The sequence below is a fragment of the Papio anubis genome, chromosome 18 (genome assembly GCF_008728515.1).
Source record: "Papio anubis isolate 15944 chromosome 18, Panubis1.0, whole genome shotgun sequence".
NCBI lineage: Eukaryota > Metazoa > Chordata > Mammalia > Primates > Cercopithecidae > Papio > Papio anubis.
The window spans coordinates 31,157,708-31,179,893 of record NC_044993.1 but is presented as its reverse complement, the minus strand read 5'-3'; the positions used below and the strand labels follow the sequence as shown (position 1 = coordinate 31,179,893).

The window sequence follows — 22,186 nt, the reverse complement described above, 5'->3', positions numbered from 1 at the left end:
CCACTGCACTCCAGCCTGGGCGACGGCGAGACTCCGTCTCAAAAAAAAAAAAAAAAGAGTCTCGCTCTGTTGCCCAGGCTGGAGTGCAGTGGCATGATGTCAGCTCACTGCAACCTCGCCTCCTGTGTTCAAGCAATTCTCTGCCTCAGCCTCCCAAGTAACTGGGATTATAGGCACCTGCCACCACTCCCGGCTAATTTTTATATTTTTAGTGGAGACAGGGTTTCAACATCTTGGCCAGGTTGGTCTTGAACTCCTGACCTAGTGATCCGCCCGCCTCGGCCTCCCAAAGTACTGGGATTACAGGCGTGACCAACCGCACCTAGCCGAGTTTTGCATTTTCATAGTGAGACAATGAAAAATTCAAATCTTGTTTCCAGTCCTCCAAAAAATTGCTGGGAAAAAAACCTTATTTGCTTTGGTCACAACTAAGAAAACTCTATCCAAATAAAAGGTTGGGGGTAAAGAAAGATCTCCCTAATCAATTCAAGGAATTGCCAAGATGTAAATAGTTAACTCTGCAGACTACTAGAGTTAGTCATGATATTCTAAAATCCAATGCACAAATGAAACTAAAATCCTGACCTACATAATGAACCACCAATGATAGATCTATCTTTTCCTCTCAAATGTTACTCGCTCATTCAAGCAGTACGAAAAAAAGAAAAACCAAAGAGTATTGATTTCCAAGAATGCTATATTCTATCAATTTACCCAACTGTAATAAATGAAGCACTATTCAATTACAGTTCAACTGTATGTATGCACTGGGGAAAGGGAGACTCCTTACTCACTATGAGACAGAAAACTTAAAAAGGCAGTGTAGGGTGCACATAAGTGAAACTGGACAAGGATGGCAAAAAATCAATTTTGCTTAAGGAAATTAGGGACTCATAGACAGTACATCTGAGTTTGGACTAGAATGATAAAGTTTTGGTAGAGATGACATTCCAGATGTAAAAAGACAAAGAGGCTGGGTGCGGTGGCTCACACCTGTAATCCCAACACTTTGGGAGGCCGAGGTAGGCAGATGACCTGAGGTCAGGGGTTCAGGACCAGCCTGGCCAACATGATGAAACCAAAAATTAGCCAGGTGTGGCGTGGCAGGCGCCTGCTTTCCCCGCTACTCGGCGGGGGATAAGGCAGAAGAATCACTTGAACCCGGAAGGAGGTGGTTGTATGGCAGTGAACCAAGATCACAACACTACATTCCAGCCTGGGTGACGCAGCAAAGACTTCGTCTCATTTAAAGAAAAAAAAAAAAAGGACAAAGATATATTTGGGGACCACTGCTTAACAGTCTTTTCGCTATAACACAACACAGTAGTACCACAGGGAAGGAGGAATCAACACTTATAACTTCAGATGAAGGTATTAGAATGACTTCTGAACAAAGAAAGGATATTTTCAAAGTAATGATTTAGGTGGAATCTTGGCAGAAATATAAAAAATTAACTGCATTCCTAGAATCTTTTACAATCAGACTATCCACATATTATTTTTGAAATAAACCCAAAAACCAATGATAAAGAAACTACAACGGAGATAAGTTAGAAAGTTATTTCAAAAAAGACAAAAGAGCCTGAAACTAGACAAAAGGATAACTTTTTTTTTTTGAGACAGAGTCTGTCACCCAGGCTGGAGTGCAACGATCATGGCCCACTGCAGCCTCGACCCCCCCAGGCTCAGGTGATCCTCCCACCTCAGGTTTTGTATTTTTAGAAGAGATGGGGTTTCCCATCTCTAGGGTGGTTTGTCCAGGGTGGTCTGAAACTCCTGGGCTTAAGAGATTTGTACACCTCTGCCTCCCAAAAGTGTTAGTATTGCAGGTGTGAGCCACTGCGCTGGCCCAGCTAACTATTCTTTGTTTTTGTTTTTGTTTTTTTTTAAGACAGAGTTTCGCTCTTGTTGCCCTGGTTGCAGTGCAATGGCGCAATCTCAGCTCACCGCAACCTCCATCTCCCGAGTTCAAGCGATTCTCCTGCCTCAGCCTCCCAAGTAGCTGGGACAACAGGCATGCAACACCATGCCTGGCTAATTTTTTGTATTTAGTAGAGATGGGGTTTCACCATGTTGGTCAGGCTCATCTCGAACTCCTGACCTCAGGTGATCCACCCGTCTTGGCCTCCCAAAGTGCTGGGATTACAGGCGTGAGCCACTGCGCCCAGCCTGTTTTTTTTTTTTTTTTTTTTTGAGACAGAGTTTTGCTGTTGTTGCCTAGGCTGGAGGGCAATGGCTCGATCTCGGCTCATCACAACCTCTACCTCCCAGGGTCAAGCAATTCTCCTGCCTCAGCCTCCTGAGTAGCTGGGATTACAGGCATGCGCCACCACGCCCAGCTAATTTTGTATTTTTAGTAGAGACGGGGTTTCTCCATGTTGGTCAGGCTGGTCTCAAACTACTGACCTCAGGTGATCTGCCCTCCTCAGCCTCCCAAAGTGCTAGGATTACAGGTGTGAGCCACCACGCCTGGCAACTATTCTTGTTAGCAAAACCAGGCCCTATATTTTGCCCAAATCCAGCCTATACAACACCAAGAGTGAATTCCAATGTAAACTAGAGACTTTGGATGATAATGATATATCAGTGTAGGTTCATCAATTATAAGAAATGTACCACTCTAGGCCGGGCGCGGTGGCTCAAGCCTGTAATCCCAGCACTTTGGGAGGCTGAGACGGGCGGATCACGAGGTCAGGTGATCGAGACCATCCTGGCTAACACGGTGAAACCCCGTCTCTACTAAAAAATACAAAAAACTAACCGGGCGAGGCGGCGGGCGCCTGTAGTCCCAGCTACTCGGGAGGCTGAGGCAGGAGAATGGCGTGAACCCGGGAGGCGGAGCTTGCAGTGAGCTGAGATCCGGCCACTGCACTCCAGCCTGGGTGACACAGTGAGACTCCGTCTCAAAAAAAAAAAAAAAAAAATGTACCACTCTAGTAGGGGGGGTGTTGATAATGGGGAAGGCAAAGGCAAAGCATGTATTGGGGCAGGAGATAATATGGGAAACCTCCGTACTTTCTGATCATTTTTACTGTGAACCCAAAACTGCTCTATAAAATAAAATAATCCGATTAAGAAAAAAAACCCAAAACCTAGAAGCTATAAATCTAAGGGAGCAAATGTTTATTTATCTGACTGGGAAACTGCCGAGTTCTCAATATAAAGCTTAAGAATATTAGAGGCTGGGCGCGGTGGCTCACGCCTGTAATCCCAGCACTTTGGAAGGCCAAGGCAGGCGGATCATCTAAGGTCAGGAGTTCGAGACCAGGCTGACCAATATGGCGAAACCATGTCTCTACCACAAATACAAAAATTAGCTGGGTGTAGTGGTGGGCACCCATAATCCCACCTACTCAGCAGGCTGAGGCAAAAGAATCGCTTGAACCTGGGAGGAGGAGGTTGCAGTGAGCCGAGATCACGCCACTGCACTCCAGCCTGGGGAATAGAGCAAGACTCTGCCTCCAAAAAAAAGAAAAGAAAAAGAAAATACTTTAATCCCACTTTTATATTTCAAATAATTAGTTCAACATTACTGTAATATTGTGAGATATACATTTGATCTTCATCCCATTTCCTGGCATACAACTTTCTAAGATCCTTAGAATGGTAAATTTCTTTTCGTACGCTGAGTTGACTGATAGCTTGGCAACTTCTAGGTAGTTTTTGCATGGGTGCTGGTCACCTGAAAGACCAAGGCAAGATCAGAGGGTTAGGACTTTTAGCCCCACCTCCTCCAAACTCCAGGGAGGGGAAACGTGCTAAAGGTTAAGGTGACCACCAAAGGCCAATGATTTAATCAATTGTGCCTATGTAATGAAGCCTCCATAAAAGTCCATAAATGACTGGGTTCAGAGAGCTTCCAGATAGTTGAGGCATAGTGTAGCCAGGGGAGGGCATGGAAGCTCCACAGCTCTTACTTCTCCTATGCACCTCCTCATCCATATCCTTTATAATAAACCCAAACCTATGTGTTGGCCAGGTACAGTGCTGGCTCACGTCTGTAATCCTAGCACTTTGGGAGGCTGAGGTGGGTCAATCACTTGAGGTCAAGAATTCGAGACCAGCCTGGCAAACATGATGAAACCCCGTCTCTATCAAAAATATAAAAAATTAGCCAGGTGTGGTGGCGCATGCCCATAATCCCAGCTACTTGGGAGGCCGAGGCAGGAGAATTGCTTGAACCAGAGTGGCAGAGGTTGCAGTGAGCCTAGATCGTGCCACTGCACTCCAGCCTGGGTGACAGAGCCAAGACTCCGGCTCAAAAAAAAAAAAAAAAAAAAAAAAAAAACCTAAGTATTTCCCAGAGTTCTAAATTATATAAGCCACTCTAGCAAGTTAATTGAACAAAAGAAGGAGTACTTAGGAACTCAATTTATAGTCAGTTGGTCAGAAACACAGGTAAAACAACCTGGGGCTTGAGATTAGCATTGGAAGTGGGGGGCTGTCTATGGGACTTGAGCCTTCAACCTGTGGGATCTGATGCTCTCTTCAGGTACACCATGTCAAAATCATACTGAATTAGAGGATACCCATGTGGTGTCCATTGCTGAATAGCTTGTTTGATGTGCAGGGGAAAACTCCACACATCTGGTGTTGTGAGAATATACTGGAAGAAAAAGTTTATATCTATATTCTCAGAATCAACAAAAAATTATCCTACACGGTTGAACATCATATTCAACATTTTAGGAATTTCCCTGTAACAACTGTAACACAATTAAGCAACAGGTATCCTGGAGGTTAATGCTGTGTTTTCCAGAATTAAAGACATAAATGCATTTCTTAAATATATGCACTACATTCCTTTAAATCACTGCCAGGTGTGGTGGCTAATGCCTGTAATCCCAGCACTTTGGGAGGCCGAGGTGAGTGGATCACAATGTCAGGAGTTTGAGACCAGCCTGACCAACGTGGTGAACCACATCTCTACCAAAAATACAAAAATTACCGGGCCATGGCCAGGCACGGTGGCTCAAGCCTGTAATCCCAGCACTTTGGGAGGCCGAGACAGGCGGATCATGAGGTCAGGAGATCGAGACCATCCTGGCTAACACAGTGAAACCCCGTCTCTACTAAAAAATGCAAAAAACTAGCTGGGCGAGGTGGCGGGCGCCTGCAGTCACAGCTACTCGGGAGGCTGAGGCAGGAGAATGGCGCAAACCCAGGAGGCGGAGCTTGCAGTGAGCTGAGATCCAGCCACTGCACTCCAGGCTGGGCGACAGAGCAAGACTCCGTCTCTCAAAAAAATAAAAAATAAAAAAACATTACCTTGCCGTGATGGCACACGCCTATAATCCCAGCTACTCAGGAGGCTGAGGGAGGAGAATCACTTGAACCCAGGAGGCAGAGGTTGCAGTGAGCCAAGATCACACCACTGCAGTCCAGCCTGGGCAACAGAGCGAGACTCCATATTAACAAACAAACAAACAAACAAAAAACTCAACAAAGGGCTTCATATTAAGTCTACACCTCTAATTACTGCCTTCTCAAACTATGCTTTCCAGTGAACAATGCTTTATTTGGTTTGCTACATTCTTGCAAATTTGAGTGAAAAGTACACTTAAAAAAAAAAAGTATCATAGGCCAGCATGGTGGCTCACATCTGTAATCACAGCACTCTGGGAGGTCTTGGTGGACATATCGCTTGAGGCCAGGAGTTTCAGACTCGCCTGGAAAACACGGTGAAACCTCATCTCTAACAAAAAAATACAAAAATTAGGCCAGGCGCGGTGGCTCACACCTGTAATCCCAGAACTTTGGGAAGCTGAGGCAAGTAGGTCACTTGAGGTCAGGAGTTCAAGACCAGACCAGCCAACATGGTAAAACCCCATCTCTACTAAAACTACAGGCCAGTGCAGTGGCTCACGCCTGTAATCCCAGCACTTTGGGAGGCTGAGGCAGGTGGATCACCTGAGGTCAGGAGTTCGAGACCACCCTGACTAACGTGGTGAAACCCTGTCTCTACTAAATACAAAAAATTAGCCGGGCACGGTGGCGTGCGCCTGTAATCCCAGCTACTCGGGAGGCTGAGGCAGGAGAATTGCTTGAATCCAGGAGCCAGAGGTTGCATTGAGCAGAAATCACACCACTGAACTCCAGCCTGGGCAACAAGAGCAAAACCCTGTTTTAAAAAAACATATATATATAATTAGCCAGGCATGATGGCGCGCACCTGTAATCCCAGCTACTTGGGATTGGGAAGCTGAGGCAGGAAAATCACTTGAACCCGGGAGGCAGAAGTTGCAGCAAGCCAAGACCGCACCACTGCACTCCAGCCTGGGGGAGAAGAGCAAAACACTATCTCAAAAAAAAAAGAAAAAAATTTTTGACACGTGTAGTAGCATGCACCTGCAGTCCCAGCTACTCAGGGGCTGAGGTGGGAGAATCACCTGAGACCAGAATATCAAGGCTGCAGTGGGCAGTGATTGTGCTGCTGCACTCCAGCCTAGGCATTGAAGTGAAACCCTGTCTCAGAAAAAAAAAAAAACTATTGTATACACTGGGGGGCAGGTTTTGAGCCCCTTTTAACTTTCAAAGATTCATCTTTAAAATTGTGAGCAAACAGAAAAGGAATTGCTAGATTCTTCTATATATAGAGTCACTCAATGGGATGCCATTTTGAAACTTCACAGCAGGAAGTTTAGTTTGGTCAGAGGGTCATTAAAGAAATGCCTCAGTTAATATATACGGCTTGAAAGTCTTTTTTTTAATAAAGGTATATACCAAGTTCATGCTGGGCGCTATGGCTCACGCCTGTAATCCCAGCACTTTGGGTGACCAAGGCAGGTGGATTCCCTGAGGTCAGGAGTTCTAGATCAGCCTGGCCAACACGTTGAAACCTCTTCTCTACTAAAAATACAAAAACTAGCTGGCCGTGGTGATGGGCACCTGTAATCCAGCTACTCAGGAGGCCAAAACAGGAGAATCGCTTGAACCTGGGAGGTGAGGGTTGCAATGAACAAAGATCCCACGTTGCACTCCAGCCTGGACAACAGAGCGAGACTGCGTCTCAAAAAAAAAAAGATATACCAAGTTCATAAAATACAGCATTTCAAAATGGCAGACTACTCTTTTTGTTAATCTGGGACAAAATATTCATAGTAAATATTTTGCAAAAACTTAATTTTTTAAAATTTAATTTTCTTTTTTGTAAAGAAAGGGTCTCACTATATTGCCCAGGCTGGTCTCTAACTCCTAGTCTCAAGCATCCTCCTCCCTCATCCTCCCAAAAAGCTAGGATACAGGCTTGAGCCACTTGCCTGGGCCAAAAAAATTAGTCTCAAAATATGACAGCATTCAATCAGAATTATTGTGGACAAATTCCACTCTCTGGCACTGGGTACCAAAGACCTGTTACTTCATAGAAAGAAATAATTAAGTTCATAAATTTAAACTGGTTAAAAAGAAAGCTTCTTGGTTGGGCGCGGTGGCTCGTATCTGTAATCCCAGCACTTTGGGAGGGTGAGGGGGGCGGTTCACGAGGTTAAGAGTTCGAGACCATCCTGGCCAACATGGTGAAACCCCATCTCTATTAAAATACAAAAATCAGCTGGGCATGGTGGCGGGCGCCAGTAGTCCCAGCTACTCAGGGGGCCAAATCAGGAGAACTGCTTGAACCCTGGAGGCAGAGGTTGCAGTGAACTGAGATTGCGCACCACTGCACTCCAGCCTGGCGACAGAGCGAGGCTCCATCTTAAAAAAAAAGTTTATCATAAACAGATCAGAATCTATCCAAAAACATACTCAGAAAAAGTAAAATGCAACATAATTTGAAATCAGACTTTAAAGCATGTTTTGAAAAGATGGCAAGCATTTCCATTTGTTTTCATAGTTTTTTTCAATGACTTGACTCCAAATAAGGATGTCTTATTACTTAGCTTGACAACATTTATATTAAAGAGACTAGGATCTAAACCCCCAGGAGAAATTTAGAAACCAGAAAAAAAGAAAATGAACCCAGGGTGATAAGCTGGGAACCAAAAAGAACGTATTTCAATTCTTTCCACCATAATGCCACAAAACTGTACCTTAAAACTTCTAAGATTACAATCTTAGGTAAGAAAAGGAAATATTTTCAGTTACAAATAGACATGCCTTTGTGCCTTGATTCTAGACTTTTTTTTTTTTGAGACAAAGTCTCCCTGTCCCCCAGGCTGGAGTGCAGTGGCTCTGTCTCGGCTCACTGCAACCTCCACCTCCCGGGTTCAAGCGATTCTCCCGCCTCAGCCTCCCAAGTAGCTGGGATTACAGGCACCTGCCACCACACCCGACTAATTTTTGTATTTCTAGTAGAGACAAGGTTTCACCATGTTGGCCAGGCTGGTCTCGAACTCCTGACCTCTCGTGATTCACACACCTCGGCCTCCATAAGGACTGGGACTACAGGCGTGAACCATCGCACCCAGTCGATTCTAGACTTGTTTCCACTATGACTTGGGGGACTCACACTTGTTGAAAAGGGATCAACTCCCCAAACTAGTTTTATCAACATGCTACCATTTCACTGAAAACACAGCTAGTCACCTAAAACCATGTATCATCAATGCACGTTCTCCTTAGACAAGGTAACAATTTGCAGTGTCCTAAGACATAATTATTTAAACTGTTACCACATGTCTTCTTAATAGCTAAAATACTCTGCTGCCAATCTCTAAAAGGGTAGGAATGCCAACCTGGACCACAGACCACTTAAGTATTAAACCCACGTACCCATACAAAAATATTGTTCTTAATCTGTTTCATCTTCTTCCTAATATTTTACTTGCCCTCCCTCTTTGTTTTAATACATATATTCCCTATTCCTATCAAGGAGGCTGTCATAAGGAAAACTTTCGGCATTTTTTCAAACAGTATAATTATATTCACTCAATTATCGACTTAAAAAAAACCCAAGTAGTCACAGGCGATCGAATTGTAGAGAAATCGGCAGGGTAGGTTAAGCATTGTTGCTCAGTTTTCAGGAAGAAAACAGACCTTAATTGATTAGAGTCCTAAGAAATGGGACATTTGATTGAAGTAACTTCATGGGAAAAGTTTGTCATAAAGTTTATTTTAAATACAACATTTTCAAACACACAGATGTCAAGCATTCCTTTTTAATCTACAAAGCTTACTCCTCGTGGAGTGAGTATCGGTGAGCCCTCTTGGGTAAATTCTGCAGAGGAGGTGGTACTGAAAAAGTATTATTTGTGTTTGGCCTTAAGTACCTCTACAAGATCTGCAGTGGATCTCATCAGCCTTGAGGCCTACAAGTGTTCAGCTCACCAGCGGGACACTTGTCCTGGGTGAGCAGGGCCGCCACTACTGCAGACACCGGACCGAGTAGGTGGGGGCCGACTTCAAAGAAAGTGTGAGCGCCCAGGCGCGCGAGTGGAACAAAACCTGTAGCAAGTAATAAGGAAGTGCTCGCTCCCGCCCGCCCTTCCCATCCGGGGACACCCGAAACCTGGGGGGCTTTGACAACGTGCTGGGGGCGTCAGAGGGGGAGAGTGGCAGCTCCGAGTACACGGAGAAGAACTGAAAACGTGCAAAAACTCCAAACACGGTGCCCCTCGCCCGAAGCGCTAGGCCTCGGGAGCCGATGCCCACTGCAACCATCCGGGAGCAGAGACAGACAGAGTAGTTGAGGAGCTCGTGGAGGTCTCAGGAGGGTGCAACCCGCGCGAAGCCAGGCCCAGCGACACGAACTGCCGCCACTGCCGCCCCCTGAGCCTCCAGGCCCGGGACAGAGACCACCCCGGGTCTCACCCCGAGCTCTGCCCTCCGCTCCCTGGAGCCTTCTGGCTGGCCTCTAATTTTCAGAGCGCGCAGCCTCCGAGAGCCGTGCGGAGAAGAGTCCGCCCTCTCCCGCCTAGTCCCAATTCCCCGTCCCGGCTGCCTCTCACTCCCTGGAGCTCCGGGAAACGCTTCCAGTGGCCCCAGGTCCACCCCTATTCCTCTTCCCACCGGCACTCGCGTTCCCAAGCTGTCACCGCCACCCTACCGTAGCCCCTGACGCCAGCCCGCCTCACCTCAGGCGGCTCCGGCAGCGCTGGACACAGGAAACTCCTGGGTCCCCGACTCCGGCTCTCCTCGACCCCCTCTTCGGTTAACTCCGCTTGTTTCTCTACAAAATGGCGCCGGAGGTCGCGCGCTCACGTCGCGGCCTTTCCCCTCCCCGTTCCCATTTCATCATTCGCTGCCCGCCCGAGGAGGGATGGCCCCAGTGCCAGCCAATGGCCGCGCCCCGCCTGTGGCTCCTAGCCAATCACCGACAGGTGCCCGCGGATTTAAACCAATCACACTCTATCACTTGCAGAAGTCGAGGAAGAAACCAGGCTCCTGCTAGCAACTACCAATCCAGACTCTTACTTCGCGGACTTTGGCCAATTGCCGCTCACCAGGCCCAGGGGACCAGAGTCAGAGCCCTCGCGCCTGCGCTCGAGGCGAGGGCCAATAAGGAGAGCTGGTAACTTCGATTTGGGGCTTCACGTACTTCCCACCTGCCCTCGAGGGCTGCAACCAGTGGGGCTTGGCATTGCCTTTGAGGAACAATAAATTATGGAAGGGGTCCATAACTCCTCGCCACCCTGCGCGGGAACTACTTTGAGTTACAGTGAAACAGCCTTCCTCCACTTTCCTTCCTCTTTCGAAATGTCACGATCCAGCAGACTTCGGGGATTCCCAACCGAAACATTCCCCTCCCCTAGTGTCCCTTTGGCGGGGAACGCCAGCCAGAAAGCAAGCCAGGTTGCGACTAGATTTGGGGCGCTTTGCATCCTGGGATGTGTAGTCGCGCTCCCCTATCCGGTTCCCATCTCAGAAGTAATGCGACTTCGTCCGTCACTGGCTGCGACCTAGAAGGAGCAGTGCATGCTGGGGGATGTAGTCACCCAGGTGGCCACCTTGTCCTCGCTTGCTTCGCGTTGGTCAAGGGAACTTTGTTTTAGTTCTGCCTATTGAAGAAAGGACACCTTCCAGAGACGCCTTCCAGAGACGTAGGAGACGCAAGTTCTCTTACTGGCTTAAGTCCTAGAACCCTTCTAAGAAAGGATACCCATGTCCTTCGCTCTCAAGAGAAAAAGCATAGAGACATATTTTGCTTTGGTTTGTTTCTTATCTATGATAGTTGGTAAGATTTTATACTCACCTGTACCCCAAAGAGAAAGGATTGGGAAGGAAGTGTTGACTGGTTAGCTGTATTACCTTTTGAAATTAAGGCCGGGCACGGTGGCCACGCTTGTAATCCCAGCACTTTGGGAGGCTGAGGCGGGTGGATCACGAGGTCAGGAGATCGAGACCATCCTGGCTAACAACGGTGAAACCCCATCTCTACTAAAATGCAAAAAAAAAATAGCCAGGCGTGGTGGCTCAGGCCTGTAATCCCAGCTACTTAGGAGGCGAGGCAGGAGAATCGCTTGAACCCGGGAGGCGTGGGTTGCAATGAGCAGAGATCGCGCCACTGCACTCCAGCCTGAGCAACAAAACGAGACTCTATCTCAAAAAAAAAAAAAAAAAAGGCCAAGCGCGGTGGCTCGCGCCTGTAATCCCAGCACTTTGGGAGGCCGAGACGGGCGGAACACGAGGTCAGGAGATCGATACCATCCCGGCTAACACGGTGAAACCCCGTCTCTACTAAAAATACAGAAAAATTAGCCGGGCGTAGTGGCGGGCGCCTGTAGTCCCAGCTACTCGGGAGGCTGAGGCAGGAGGATGGTGTGAACCCTGCAGGGGGAGGTTGCAGTGAGCCGAGATTGTGCCACTGCACTTCAGCCTGGGCGACTGAGCGAGACTCCGTCTCCAAAAAAAAAAAAAGAAAGAAAGAAAAAGAAATTCAGACCTATCCCTCTGCTCACCCCTGTCCTCAGGCTAGGCTCGGTAGGTGGTCTCCTGGCCATCTGTCTCATATTACCTCTGGTGCCCAAAAAAAGACTTCAAAAAAATTATGGTAAGAAACACATGAAATTTACCATCTTAATCATTTTTAAGTGTAGAATGCGGTAGTATTAACTATATGCATATTGTTGTACAACAGATCTCTAGAACTTTTTCATCTTGCAAAACTGAAACTGTATCTGTTGTTTAACACCTTCCATTTCCCCCTCCCCCTAGTCCCTGGCAATCACCATTCTTCTTTATGTTTCTGAGTTTGATTACTTTAGATACCTCATATAAGTGAAATCATGCAGTATTTGTTTTTTTGTGACTGGCCTATTTAACTGAACATAATGTCCTAAAAATACATCTTTTCTTTTTTTTTTTTTTTTTTTGAGATGCAGTTTTGCTCTTGTTGCCCAGGCTGGAGTGCATGGTGCAATCTCAGCTCACTGCAACCTCCGCCTCCCTGGTTCAAGTGAGACTCTGCCTTAGCCTCCCAAGTAGCTGAGATTGCAGGCATGTGCCACCACACCCAGCTAGTTTTTGTATTTTTAGTAGAGACGGGGTTTCACCATCTTGGTCAGGCTGGTCTTGAACTCCTGACCTCAGGTAATCCACCTCGGCCTCCCAAAGTGCTGGGATTACAAGCATGAGCCACCAAGCCCAGCCTAAAAATAATTTTTGACATGTACCTTTCCTTAGTTGGAGGCCAGGTCTTTCAGCATACATTTACTGAGTCCCTCGTGTTTTCAAGCAACCGTGCAAGAGCCAGAACTGTGCAAGAGCCAGGGACCCCACCTATAGTAAGAAAAAGGATCGCTTCAGTCTTGTTCATAGCTGTATTCTCAGCACCTAGCATTGTGCCTGGCACATGGTAGGCATATGTGCAAATAAGCCTTGCAGGGTACTAAAGGGAGAAATCGACTTACAACATTTTATTCTTAGAAGTAAAAGGTCCCCTAAACAGAACAAGGACTAGGAATAAGGCCCTTCCCTGCCCTGTTGCTAGTAAAAGTTGCCAAAACCCCTATGTATAGCAGCATTTTGGCGGAGTTTATCAAAAGTGAAAACGCCAACCCCACTGACCCAATAATTCCATGACTAAGAAATTACTCCACAGATGAACATTGCAAATGTGTGTAGAATGCATACACATACACATGGAAGCATTGTTTATGGGGACCCAAAAGATTGGAAACAATAATAAACTGATTATTAAAATGTATGGTACTTTGGGCCAGACCCCGTCTCTACTAAAAATACAAAAATTAGCCAGGTGTGGTGGCAGGCACCCGTAATCCCAGCTAGTCGGTAGCTGTGGCAAGAGAATTGCTTGAACCCGAGAGACAGAAGCTGCAATGAGCCGAGATCGCACCACTACACTCAAGTCTGGGTGACAGAGTGAGACTGTGACTCAAAAATAAATAAATAAATATCGTACTTTTTTATGGAATATTATGAATTTTTTTTTTTTTTAAACTGAGTCTCTGTCACTCAGGCTGGAGTACAGTGGCGCCATCTTGGCTCACTGCAAGCTCCGCCTCCCAGGTTCACGCGGTTCTCCTGCCTCAGCCTCCCGAGTAGCTGGGACTACAGGCGCCTGCCACCATGCCCAGCTAATTTTTGTATTTTTAGTAGAGACGGGGTTTCGCCTTGTTAGCCAGAGTGGTATCGATCTCCTGACCTCGTGATCCACCCACCTCAGCCTCCCAAAGTGCTGGGATTACAGGCATGAGCCATCGCACCTGGCTTTTTTTTTTTTTTTTTTTTTTTAATGAGGTAAGTCGGCTGGGCACTGTGGCTCACACTTGTAATCCCAGCACTTTGGGAGACCGAAGCGGGTGGATCGCCTGAGGTCCGGAGTTTGAGATCAGCCTGGCCAGCATGGTGAAACCACATCTCTAATAAAAATACAAAAATTAGCCAGGCATGGTGGCGGGCACCTATAATCCCAGCTACTCAGGAAGCTGAGGCAGGAGAATCACTTGAACCTGGGAGGCGGAGGTTGCAGTGAGCCAAGATTGTGCCATTGCACTCCAGCCTAGGCAACAGAGCAAGACTCAAAAAAATAATAATTAAAAAATGAGGTAAGTCTGTATTTGCTTATATGGAATGGTTCTAAGATTTATTGCTAAATTAGAAAGTTAGATGCAGGAAAGAAAAAATATATAATCATTATGTTATCATTTGTGTGGAAGAAAATAACTGTCTATATTTCTTTTTTTTTTTTTTTTTTTTGAGACGGAGTCTGGCTCTGTCGCCCGGGCTGGAGTGCAGTGGCCGGATCTCAGCTCACTGCAAGCTCCGCCCCCCGAGTTTACGCCATTCTCCTGCCTCAGCCTCCCGAGTAGCTGGGACTACAGGCGCCCGCCGCCTCGCCCGGCTAGTTTTTTGTATTTTTTAGTAGAGACGGGGTTTCACCGTGTTAGCCAGGATGGTCTCGATCTCCTGACCTCGTGATCCGCCCGTCTCGGCCTCCCAAAGTGCTGGGATTACAGGCTTGAGCCACCGCGCCCGGCCATAACTGTCTATATTTCTATATAACTAAATGCATCAAAACATTTGAAAAGATATACTCCTCCCCCCACCCCAACTAACACTAATGGTTGTCTGTAGGGAGAGAAGTGGGAATGAGGAACGGTAAAAGGAAACTGTGCTTTTTATTCTATAGATGACTGTACTTTTTTTTTCTTTTCTTTTTTTGCCTAGGCTGGAGTGCAATGGCATGGTCTTGACTCACTGCAACCTCTGCCTCCCAGGTACAAGCGATTCTCCTGCTTCAGCCTCCCAATCAGCTGGGATTACAGGCACCTGCCACCATGCCCAGCTAATTTTTTGTATTTTTAGTAGAGACAGGGTTTCAGCATGTTGGCCAGGCTGGTCTCGAATGCCTGACCTTAGGTGATCCACCCACCTCAGCCTCCTAAAGTGCTGGGATTACAGGCGTGAGCCACTGCACCTGGCCACTATTTGAACTTTTTACAAAGAGTATGTATTTATGTTTTATTTGTATAATTTTAAATACTTTTTTAAATGAATTAAAAATTTTTTTTTGTAGAGATGGGATCTCACTCAGTCTGGTCTTCAACTCCTGGCCTCAAGTGATTCCCCACACGTAGGCCTCCCAAAGGGCTGGGGTTGCAGGTTTGAACCACCACACCCCACTTTAAGATTTTTTTTTTTTTTTTTTTTTGAGAGGGAGTCTCACTCTGTCACCCAGGCTGGAGTGCAGTGGCGCAATCTCAGCTCACTGCAAGCTCTGCCTCACAGGTTCACACCATTCTCCTGCCTCAGCCTCCTGAGTAGCTGGGACTACAGGCTCCCGCCACCACACCTGGCTAATTTTTTGTATTTTTGGTAGAGACGGGGTTTCACCATGTTAGCCAGCAAGGTCTCGATCTCCTGACCTCATGATCCACCCGCCTCAGCCTCCCAAAGTGCTGGGATTACAGGCATGCGCCACTGTGCCCGGCCAAAATTTTTTTTTTTTTTTAAGAGACAGAAGGTGATACCCATAGAGGTCAGCTATCTAAGGTCAACTCTGTAATTCTACAGCTAGTTCTGGTCTCAAACATAGATCTCCAAAAATAAAGATAAGGTAAAATACAGGTGAAATGCCTTTTTCTACTTCAGCCTGTCTTTGCCAGGAAAATGCTTTGCTGCTTTCAACTGAGACTGCACCAGCAGACCCTTGTGCTCACTGCCAACCCCTCCCCTGGAGTTACAACACCACTTCTAGGATTTGACTGGTCATGGAGCCTGAGCTAAGTACCTGCAAGATTTGCACAATGGCCTAGAGATCAAAGTCCTTCAACCGTCTGTCAGAATCCTAGGTGGCTTACATCCTTACTAAATAGCTGAAAGACTCACAGGAAATTTACAAACTGGAAGGGGTACTGTAGATCAGGTGATACACCTTTGCATTTTTATCAAAAGACATAACTGGAAATCAAGCCCAGACCAACTTTTTTTTTTTTTTGAGGCAGAGTCTCGCTCTGTCGCCCAGGCTGGAGTGCAGCGGCCAGGTCTCGGCTCACTGCAAGCTCCGCCTCCCGAGTTCAGGCCATTCTCCTGCCTCAGCCTCCCGAGTAGCTGGGGCTACAGGCACCTGCCACCACACCCGGTTAATTTTTTTGTATTTTTAGTAGAGACGGGGTTTCACCATTTAGCCAGGATGGTCTCGATCTCCTGACCTTGTGATCCGCCCGCCTCAACCTCCCAAAGTGCTAGGATTACAGGCGTGAGCCACCGCTCCCGGTCCAGACCAACCATTTTACTAGACACCTTCACAAAGGATTAACTGAATCACCTTATAACTCAGCAACACACTGTATTTAGAAACAGGATATTTTAGGGCCGGGCGCGGTGGCTCACGCCTGTAATCCCAGCACTTTGGGAGGCCGAGGAGGGAGGATCACAAGGTCAGGAGATCAAGACCATCCTGGCTAACACGGTGAAACCCCGTCTCTACTAAATACAAAAAAAAAAAACTAGCCGGACGAGGTGGCGGGCGCCTGTAGTCCCAGCTACTCGGGAGGCTGAGGCAGGAGAATGGCGTGAACCCGGGAGGCGGAGCTTGCAGTGAGCTGAGATCCGGCCACTGCACTCCAGCCTGGGCTACAGAGCGAGACTCCGTATCAAAAAAAAAAAAAAAAAGAAAGAAAGAAACAGGATATTTTAGCTAGCCATTAATTACTTTCCTGGCCTCTTTCTTTCATCTTCTTCCAGTCTTTCACTTCTCCCCAGGTAACTGCACCCCAGGCTCTGGAAGAATTTACAAAACTCTCGCCGGGTGTGGTGGTTCATGCCTATAATCCCAGCACTTTGAGAGGCCGGGGTGGGCCGATCACGAGGTCAAGAGATCGAGACCATCCTGGTCAACATGGTGAAACCCCGTCTCCACTAAAATACAAAAACTTAGCCGGACATGGTGGCGCATGCCTGTGGTCCCAGCTACTCAGGAGGCTGAGGCCGGGGGGAATTGCTTGAACCCAGAAGGCAGAGTTGCAGTGAGCCGAGATCAGGCCACTGCACTCCAGCCTGGCTAGAGAGGAGACTCTGGTTTTACGAAACTTTTCATTATTTCCCAAAATAGCCCAGAGAGAGAAATGTAAATGCTGAAAACAAAAGTCTTGTTTAATTAGGTTAGGGAGGGGAACAAAAAATACTTAGAAGACAAAGAATTTTGAGGCTTTGAGATCTGTGCAAATTATATTATAGTATGTTTCAAAGTGCTTGGAAGAAAGGTGAATGGAAATACAAAGCCTTTGGGCATAGTGGCTTAGGCCTGTAATCCCAGCACTTTGGGAGGCCAAGGTGGGAGGACTACTTGAGCCCAGGAGTTAAAGACCGGCCTGGGAAACACAGCAAGACCCTGATTCTACAAAAAAGAAAAAGAAAAATTTGCCAGGCATGGTGCTGCATACCTGTAGTTGCAGCTACTTAGGAGGCTGAGGTGGAAGGATCCCCTGAGGCCAGAAGGTCAAGGCTGCAGTGAGCCATGATTGTACCAGTACACTCCAGTCTCGGCAACAGACTGATAACTTGTCTCAAAAAATAAAGAAATACGCCGGGCGCGGTGGCTCAAGCCTGTAATCCCAGCACTTTGGGAGGCCGAGACGGGCGGATCACGAGGTCAGGAGATCGAGACCATCCTGGCTAATACGGTGAAACCCCGTCTCTATTAAAAAATACAAAAAACTAGCCGGGCGAGGTGGCGGCGCCTGTAGTCCCAGCTACTCGGGAGGCTGAGGCAGGAGAATGGCGGGAACCCGGGAGGCGGAGCTTGCAGTGAGCTGAGATCCGGCCACTGCACTCCAGCCCGGGCGGCAGAGCGAGACTCCGTCTCAAAAAAAAAAAAAATACATAAAAAAGAATGCAAGAAATACAAGGCCTTATTATTTCATGTTCCTGTTTTTCAGTCTCACTTTTCAGGTTAGTCAGTAACTTCAATTTACAGTAGTTTTAACTACCTTAGGATTCTCTCTCTTATCCAGAGCTACCCATTGACAGCCTAACTCTAAATCCAGCCCATTACCACTGCCTTGCCTCAATCCCTCTGATTCCCTGGGCGCTCAAGCTTTAGTAAGACATTTGTAGCTCTACCCTGGGAGGATGTCCAGGGAGGCACACTGCAAAAAGCCCACTGAGAAATTCAGAAACCTGCAGCCATAAAAAGGAAATGAGACCATGTCCTTTGCAGGGACATGGGTGAAACTGGAAGCCATCATCCTCAGCAAACTAACACAGGAACAGAAAACTGAACACCATATGTTCTCACTCATAAGCAGGAGTTGAACAATGAGAACACATGGGCACAGGGAGGGGAACATGACACATGGGGGCCAGTCAGAGGGTGAGGGGCAAGGAGAAGGAGAGCATTAGGACAAATAGCTAATATAAGCAGGGCTTAAAACCGAGATGATGGGTTGATAGGTGCAGCAAACCACCATGGCACATATATACCTGTGTAACAAACCTACACATTTTGCACTTGTATCCCAGAACTTAAAGTACAATAAAAAATATAATATATATATATATTTTAAAAAGTAAAAGCCTGGCTGGGCATGGAGTAGGAGTTACAGAGGAAGAGTGGAGGGGAGGGTTACATTCTAGCAAAGAGCTAGGCCTTCCAGAGATGATACAGCATCTTTGGGCATCTGTGAGGAGCTAAAAGACCAGGAAGGTTGGAACCCAGAGTGGTAGCCAGAAGCCCATCTAGGGCTGCTGTGGTCAGCCCTTTATCCTAAGAGCTCTGGGAAGCCTTTGAAGGGTTGGGTGGAGCAGCGGACAGGCTTATATTTGCATTTTTTTTAAGGTCACATTGGCTGTGAAGTGGAGGAAGGGCTGGGAAACTAACCAGGAAGCTGATCTTAGAGTCCAGGGGAGATAGTGCGGTGGGAATGGGGAGAACTGGGACCACAACAGATATGGGAAGTGAAATTGTCGGACTTTGGTAATTGATAGAGTGTGAAAGGTAAGAGAAAATAAATGAAGGGGCTGGGCGCAGTGGCTCATGCCTGTAATCCCAGCATTTTGGGAGGCTGAGGTGGGCAGATCAGCTGAGGTCAGGAGTTTGAGACTAGTCTGGCCAACATGATGAAACCTAACTCTACAAAAATACAAAAATTAGGCAGGCGTGGTGGCGCGTGCCTGTAGTCCCAGCTACTAGAGAGGCTGAGGCGGGAGGATCGCTTGAATCCGGGAGGTGGAGGTTGCAGTGACCCGAGATCGCGCCACTGCACACTACACTCCAGCGTGGGCGACAGAGCAAGACTGTCTCAAAAAAAAAAAAAAAAAGAATTGTCTGGCTACTGGGTGCCTTTCTCCCTATGAGACTAGGAGACTGGGGAAGTTTGGGAGAAGAGATGGTGAGTTTAGTGCAGGTGTTGAAGGTAGTTATGATTCAACCCAAGTGGAGATGTCCTGTGACCTCCAAAGAACTAACACTCGGGAAGACTCTGGAAACAGAGCATGCAGTTACTGACAGGCCAGGCTGGTAGAGCTGCCGCCCAGTGGGAGCTTGCAGAGAGCAGAAGCCAGGACCTGAAAAGAATCCTGCTGGAGCTCAAGGTTAAGTGTGGAAGAGCCTCCCGCAAAGAAGGCGTGAAAGAGCTGCCCAGCCCAAGAGGCCTGAGGGCTACTGGAGGCCAAGAGAACTGAGAGGCTCAGTGTTTTTGAGCAGTCAAGCAAGGAGGGAATTGACAAGGCCCTTGGGCTGTGTGACAGCTCAGCTTGGCCATGGTGACCTTAGAGAGAGTCCTTTCTGTGGAATGAGGGGAGACCAAAGCCAGATGGAAGTGGCCTGTGAGTCTGGGAAAGGGGAGGAGAGCTATAGCTGGAGGAGAGGGTTCTATTTTTGTTTTTTAGATGAAGAGATTGTCACACATTTAAATGCTAATGAAGCTCTTTTGGAAAGTTATCTCTTGTCTGTGATCTGGGTGGAGCCCAGCTTTAGATAGTTGAAAGGACAAGATCTCCTTTTGGATACCAATGAAAAGGAAGAAATGCTTGAACTTTGATCATCTTCCCAGCCCTCCTCCACTTGATTCTTCCCTGAGGCAGAAGGCTTCCAGGATGACCTTTTGGAGCAGCACTAGGACACTTCCCCAGGCTGCGGACTTCTGGAAGAATGAAGGACAACTCCACCTCCACCCCCAATCCCCACCAAACCCCCCCAACTAGAATCCACTCTTCCCCTCCCCTGGGGCAGAGGGTCTCCACAAACCTCTCCCCAGTCAGATGACTTTGCGTTTGTCACATGGGGCACGGAGGTTGTGCTGCAGCAGCTTCCGGTAGAAAGGGGACATGTCCACATGGTACTGCAGGGAGAAGCAGCTGAGGATGGCTGTGTCTACTCTGGGTCTCAGGGAAACTGAGAACTGGGATTCCCGGGGGCCCTGGTCAACCCCGCCTCCCAACCAGCACAAAGTTGCTAGACATGGGCACGCTCACACTCCTCCCAGGATCACAACTCTCTCCCACACCCTCTTCCTGGACCCTAGGACTCCCCCGACCTTCACCCCCGAATCCTCTCCAACTGCCACATACCACTCTCCCTTCTTAACCCAAAACTATCTGAGACAGGTCTCAATCAGTTTAGAAAGTTTATTTTGCCAAGGTTAACCCATGACAGAGCCTCAGGAGATCCTGACAACACGTGCCCAAGGTGGCTGGGGCGCAGCTTGGTTTCATACATTTTAGGGAGACATAAGGCATCAATCAGTATGTGTAAGATGTACTTTGGTTCCATCTGGAAAGGTTGCAACAGCTCAAAGTGGGGGCTTCTGCATCAGGGTCATCCGTAGATAAGAGACAAAAGGTTGCATTTCTTTGAGTCTCAGATTAGCATTTTACTAAACATACAATTTACATGTGAGAGGGGGGTAGAGGAATGGTCACTTATGCCTTAGTCCAGCTCAGTGAATCTGCATTTTTACATAAACAATAGGGGAGAGGAGGCAATCAGATATGGATTTGTCTCAGGTGAGCAGAGGGATGACTTTGAATTCTGTCCTTTGTCCCTCACCTGTGAAGATAAGCTATCAATTTACATTGCCAGGGTGAAATTCAACAGGGTAAGGACCTTGAGGCCCACAAGGAATTTTTGTGTTGGTGCACATCTGTAGTCCCAGCTACTCAGGAGGCTGAGGTGGGAGGATGACTTGAGCCTAGGCAGTCGAGGCTGCAGTGGACATATCTTTGTAGCTATCTTATTGAGGAATAGAATGGAAGGCAGGTTTGCCTGACACAGTTCCCAGCTTGACTTTTCCCTTTGGCTTAGTGATTTGAGGATTTTGAGATTTTATTTTCCTTTCACACCCTCACTTATTTCTTCTTTCAACAAATAACTGAGTGCTTACGTGCCCTAGCTCTCCCTCAAGAAAGCCCCTCAATCCTTTGAGGCCACAGCCCAGCTGTCATGCCTCTACCATTGGCTGACCAGATCTTAGACTCAACTGCATGGTTTCCAGGCAGGGAGGGAGTCAGGAAAACAGAGAGCATTTCAGCCACATCCCTGACATCCACATGGCAGTGGTATTAATGCATTCGGGTACCCCAGGGATGGGACCATTAGGAGACTGGAGGAAGAGAGTGTAGTAGGGGTTTATAGAATTCAAAGCCAGAGACACATTATCCCTCCATCCCATTATTCCATTACCAGGCCCCCCAGACTTGGTGAATCCCATGAAGATGCTCTTTTGGAATCCTGCAAACGTTTTCCAAGTTCTATACCCCTGCTCTGTTTCTGTACTTTTGAAATTGCCTTTGCAAAGATTGTGACAGTGAGAAAAGTCTCGCATGGCTGACTCCATCTTGCTTCTAGCCTCACAGGCTGGCTCTCTTCCATTCATTCCTGGGCATAGGCCAAGCTAATCATGGGAGGAAGTTAGTTGATACTTTAATTTAAAAAAAAAATGGAGATGGGGTCTCAGCTGGGTGTGGTGGTTCACGCCTATAATCCCAGCACTTTGGGAGGCTGAGGTGCGTGGGTCACCTGAAGTCAGAAGTTTGAGAACAGCCTATCCAACATGGTGAAACCCTGGCTCTACTAAAAATACAAAAATTAGCTGGGTGTAAGTGGCACATGTCTGTAATCCCAGATACTCGGGAGACTGAGGCAAGAGGATCACTTGAACCAGGGAGGCAGAGGCTGCAGTGAGCCAAGATTGCGCCACTGCACTCCAGCCTGGGCAATGGAGCAAGACTCTGACTCAAAATAAATAAATAAATAAATAAATAAATAAATAAATAAAATAAATAAAAATAAAGAGATGAGGTCTCACTATGTTTTTTTTTTTTTTTTTTTTTTTTTTTTTTTTTTTTT

At 47.2% G+C, this 22,186-nt stretch overlaps 1 protein-coding gene across 1 annotated transcript in view; it reads right to left on the bottom strand.

Moving 5' to 3' along the window:
* Nucleotides 1–10,164, bottom strand: part of LOC116271280 (CCR4-NOT transcription complex subunit 1-like) — a 44,833-nt gene extending 34,669 nt beyond the window's left edge. Inside the window, exon 1 of the mRNA XM_031658187.1 lies at nucleotides 10,011–10,164. The gene's annotated coding sequence lies outside the window, so the exon portion shown is untranslated. The remainder of the gene's footprint in view (nucleotides 1–10,010) is intronic.
* Between the last annotated feature and the right edge of the window lie 12,022 nt (nucleotides 10,165–22,186).